Source organism: Mytilus edulis, chromosome 5 (genome assembly GCF_963676685.1).
Source record: "Mytilus edulis chromosome 5, xbMytEdul2.2, whole genome shotgun sequence".
Classification (NCBI taxonomy): domain Eukaryota; kingdom Metazoa; phylum Mollusca; class Bivalvia; order Mytilida; family Mytilidae; genus Mytilus; species Mytilus edulis.
Window position 1 is genome coordinate 60,865,678 of NC_092348.1, and position 6,062 is coordinate 60,871,739.

A 6,062-nucleotide genomic window follows, 5' to 3' on the forward strand; every position below is an offset into this window, starting at 1 on the left:
ATTAAAATGACCACATTATTGATATTCATGTCAACAATGAAGTGTTGACTACTGGGCTGGTGATACCCTCGGGGACGAGACGTCCACCAGCAGTGACATCGACACAGTGGTGTAAATAGTTATCAAAAGTACCAGGATTATAATTTAGTACGCCAGACGCGCGTTTCGTCTTCATAAGACTCATCAGTGACGCTCATATCAAAATATTTATAAAGCCAAACAAGTGCAAAGTTGAAAATCATTGAGGATCCAAAATTCCAAAAAGTTGTGCCAAATACGGCTAAGGTAATCTATGCCTGGAAAACAGTCTACATAGTATGTATGCGGAAACTTAAGATTTTATTATATTTCGAGTTTTTTTGTCCATTTATACTGAGTATTTTTGGAAAATCTCTGAATTTCAGTCTTTTCTTGTTCTCGAAGCTCCTAATTGAATTTTTTTAAGATGAAAAAATATACTGTTGCAAATTGTTAGTACCAGATAGATAAAGTTTTTAAAATTTGATACGATGCAATTCTATAATTACTTTAGGGATTAATATCACATTTACAAATCATTAATGTAGTTGTTTTTGCTCATGGATATATGAAGATATGGTATGAGTGCCAATGAGACAACTCTCCATCTAAGTCACGATTTGCAAAATAAAAACCATAAAGGTCAAAGTACGGTCTTCAACACGGAGATTTGACTCACACCGAACAGCAAGCTATAAAGAGCCCCAAAAATTACTAGTGTAAAACCATTTAAACATGAATTGTTAGCTTCAGATTTGTATATTATCTTTTGTTTTTCGATGCTATACATGTGACCTCTTAAAAATTATTTGTTCATTAGTTAATCATACTACAATAACTAATCCGAACTGACCGTACAGCCTGTTACTATCACATAGTATTTATTCATTATTCATAATGGTCGATAAACTTTGTAACATTTACGCTTTATTATAAGAGATAGATGCAAGTTCTAAGGTCGTTAGTGCAAGTACACATTGTTTATGCAGTCTGTATGTATGTATATTTTTATTTTCTGAGAGCTTTCAAAAAAGTTATTTCAGTAAGAGGAATATTTTCAATTTCTAAGTAACTTAGTATTATGAATTAATGAATATAATATATTATTACTCTTTTCGATTCAATGTGCACTAATGCCAACCATCGTATTAAAGATAAATGGTAAACAATACAGAATATGTCCTCGTAAATCCAGAAGGCACAGGTCAGGCGGTGTTTTTTATTTATGAAATAATGGTCATGTTTCCAAATAGTTATATCATTATAATATGACGTTTTAATCCTTAGCGGTATGTATGCTGGGTTTCACACAAATATACGACTTTCCAAAATGGTTAACAAAGGTACCAGGCTTATAACTTGATACGCCAGACGCGCGTTTCATTTACACAAGACTCATCAGGGACATTCAGATCAAAATTTAGAAAGCCAAAACAAGTACAAAGTTGAAGAACATTTATGACCCGAAATTCCTAAAAGATGTGCCAAGTACGGTTACGGTAATCTATGACTGGGATAAGAAAGTCCGTATCTTTGTAAACAGTAAATTATGAAAATGACAATAATATTGATACTCATGTCAACATCGAAGTGCTGACTACTAGTCTAGTTATACCCTCGGGGACGAAACGTCTGTCACGGAATAGAAGTTCCTTCATAATATAAGTTCAAAAAGGCAAAACATTTTCTGGAATATTATTTCCACAGGAATAAATATTACAGTATATATTCCTTACGAAATAAATGGTCAAGAATATTTGTTCCAACAGGAATAGATGGTATGACAATGTTTATTACAAAGTTTCATTGAAACTTCTGTTAGGAGGAACCAGCAAAGATAAACTTTTCAAAACAAAATTTCACTTTCTACAATTGAAGAAACGGTTCTTTGAGTAAAAAGACTCCTACGGAATCATCCAAAGGAATATGAAACTTAATTTTGTCTCCGAAATAAAATGAATGATCATAGTGAAAAAAAGTGTTTCTGTTGTGCTACCTTTAAAGGCCAAATAGATACCTTTTCGTATATCTTCTACGAATCCAGCGGAATATCAAGTTCCATCAGAAATTGGACACATTCGAAATTGGAAACCGAGACAAATAAATTCCTAATAAATCAACCTATATATGGAAACGATATAATAACTAGCCAAGGGAGGTAAATCAAAATTACTCCTATTTGTTTAAGTTGCAGTTTTGTACATTCGAGTAACTTTAAGGCAGATTTTCCGAAAACAACAATTCTATTCTGTGACATGGGTTATTTCTCTGAAGCAATGAATAACAGAAATGTTAAATTCTATGTCAAACGTTTATGAAATAAAAAAAAAACTATTGAATAAATGAGTCGGTAGTTTCAGTTCATTTATCACCGCGTTGTTTTGGCACTAAAAACATAAAATATAAAACAAAAGACATTTGTATAAAACGTTTCAAAATCGTATGCACTTTGTTCATATTTAAACTTCAACTATTTATGATGAAATATAATCAAACATTTACGAGGAAATCCATACTGGAGTATTTATCAAAGTTTGGTCCTCAATGGTCTCAAATGTCGTACTCTATATTTTACATTTTGACGTTTTGATTCGAGTGCCACCGATGAGTCTTTTGTGGACGAAACGTTTGTCTGACGGCCAAAATAGTTCGACTTAACAAAGAAACACACACTTTTGTGAATAGTCACTCTCAGATTGACACCTGTCCTTGTCTTTGATAAAAAGAAAAATGTGTAATTATTTGAAGTTATTTTGGGAATAAATGGGTTTTTTTAATTCTAAAAATATTATATATATGTATAGTATAAATAGAATATGTACGTTGTATATATACATGATCGTAATATTTTGATAAATCATTTAAATGTGCATTGTCTAGACAGAAATATTCATGATTCAATATTTATTAATACATATTAGGACAAATATTTCATAAAGCAAATGAATGTTAACAAAGATAAAACATTTAAATAGTAGCTCCCTATACGCTAACACGCAGTTGTGTGCACATCGGTTCGGCATGCAAAAAAATTATTGCAAAATTAAAAATTTATAAAGGAAATTTTAAAGGAAACACATATGTTGTCACTTTTTTAATTGATGAAATGTCATTAAATAACGGCATTTGGTTTCAAAATAGAAGTTTCATTGGAGATCATGCATGACAAATCGGACAGTAACTTGTATCTGTTTTACAAGATTTGAATTTGTTATACTCAGTCTAATACATGTAGTTTCGGATCACATTTTACAGAGTACGGTTTATCTGTTTGGAATGAGATGTACCAATCGGCGTTAAATGTATCAGAACCCTTCGATATCGTTGAAATTATGCCACGGCGATGTGTTCGACGGACAACTAGAGCCACGCATCCTGCAAACACGCCAAAACAGTTTTGGAAAGACTCATTATATTTTGCGTTTATAGACCATATGATAATGGAACTGGAGAGTGGAGTCGCGTCTGGTATTTTCAGAAAATTGCTTCTTTGTGCCGTATCTGCTTCCTCCGAGGACCTCGTGTTGTAGGAAATATAACAAACGAACAAATCTCAACATTGTCTGAGACATACGAAACTGACCTGGTATGTAATTTTGACGAATTCAATTTGGAGGTCGCTCGATGGCGAGCACGTACACTGGTTTATAACATCTCGCGAGTGCTACCGTGGAGATTTATCAGTGTACTACGTCTGTTCAAATCAAATGTACGATCAACAATGAACAATGGCAGGTTATCATCGCTAGCATTACTGCATATTCATCGGGATTGCAGTGTGAATATTGACAAATAAATAGAGAAGCTCGTTTCTGCCTAGACCCGAAGAGCAGACTTTGGACAATTTTGAGTAAATTCTGTATAAAAAAAATGTGTAGTTTATGTTTTCAATTAATCATGATTTACTCTATTCAGAAGCTTTATGGATAGTTTTATATTCATAAATTGTTTATAAGTCCTATCTACATGTAGCTCCTCTTTCAACTGTCCTATGACCGAAAACCAAAAAAAAAACAACATTTTCCTGCATAAAAGGGTCCCAAAATTTTGCGGTAGTTGCTTGCACATCGTTTCTTTCTAGCTACGCCCCTGAATTAGTATATATGTTTGTGTGTAATTTTTAAATACGTTTAACCAAACCAGCCTTTAGAAGTTCATGATACACTATCACACTTGCAATTGCATTAAAGATCGTTATAACTCATCTGTTATTCTTATTACTTTCTTTCTTAAAGGGGCACTAGCCACGAGATATATAAAAAATCTAAAGTTAGATTTTTTTTGTTCAATCAATAATGAAAGTGAAATAGTGAAATAACAATTCGCTTTTTGCAGCAAAAAAAGTTCAATTTTGTCAAATTACGCTAAGAAACATTGCTAATTAGTTATTCACTTGCAAGTGAATGAGTCGACTTCTTTAAATCCATATTCATGTGAACTTCAATTTAACCCCTAGCTAGAGATTGACAACGCATGCATTGTAAGTGTACAAGTTATGTAAAAAAAAAAGAATGTCAACAATGAAAGTGAAACTACGGTAAATCATTTGATTACTAATTCGATGCACATAAAATCATCCTTATACGGTTAAAAGCAATGAGAAACATCTATTTTTAATCTATAAAATAAAATCAAACAGACCTATAAAAATCCAATTGCACGTGTTGGTTTAATCTATTCATATCTTTATTTATGTTTACATCGCTTATATGGTCATCTGAGGTCAAATCGATAGAATACAACGCTTTGTCAATAAGCTGACCAGTTCAACCATCCTTTTTCAAAATTATTCACTGGATTATAATTTTTATTCTTAGCCAAAACTCTTTTTGGTGGCTTTAATGCATTTTCCATATTAATCTGTAACTATTTGGTAATGCTATTGAACAGTTGATGATTTCCCTATCATAGCTTAAATTCGAATGAAATTTCCTTATATTATTTGATATTAATATTGGTAAATTGAATACATCAAAACATTAATTAACATGATGTGGCACCCACTTGAGAAGAATTCCATTTTATAGAGGGATTTAGACCCTATACTCCAAAAGAGTTTGTTATGCCTCTTCCTTTCGAAATTTGTGGCCATCAGTGCTCTTAAACGTCATACTTTACCTGGCATTTTGACATTTTTATTCTAGTGCCACCGATGAGAAAGTTTTTTTTTACCAAACGTTCGTTTGACCTTAAAAATTACTGGCCGAGTATCTTTGATGATCTTTTTTTCTATTAGTGTGACATCCAGCCGGTGAGTGATTTGAATTTATTTTACAACAAAATGATATGTTTTATGATTTAAACAAATAAGCTGTACTTATATGGCATTATTCAAATGGCATACGAACCTTTCCCTTTGGGAAAATGGAAAGCAGACAATTTTTAAAACATGCAAAAATAAAGGCAACAGTAGTATACAAGTGTTCAAAAGTCATAAAAATATTGAGACAAGACAAATCTGAGTTACAAACTAAAACCGAGGGTAACCCATCAATTATAAGAGAAAAATAAAAGAACAACAGGAACACTGAAGTACAACAAAAACAAACACAACAGATACGAACTAATTGATAACAACTGCCATATTCTTGACTTGGTACAGGACATTTTAAAGAAAAAATGGTGGGTTGAACCTGGTTTAAAATTTATCCAAAATTGTATCAACAATGTAGCTCTTTGGCTTTTGAACTGTTGAAAATTCCCGTTGCAATACTTCTTCAAATACGAATTGAAAGAAAAATAATCAGAACAAGACAGCCATGACCTAAATGCACTTTAAAACCATTTGTAAAGCTCTTGTCATACATGTTGACCTGATTGATCAGGTACCTTTTATGTGTATTGTGTTTTGTTAAGTCATAACATTGGTGTCTTTGTTCTCCGTTTATTTCTTTTTCTAGTATTACATGTATTTTAATTTTAACTTTATATAACTGTAATTGTGTAAAGCAATCATTTTCTCCAAATCAATACGACATGTATACATGGAAAACCAAATAAAGTTAAGTATGAATAGGTTATAAATATAGACACTGCAAATAAAA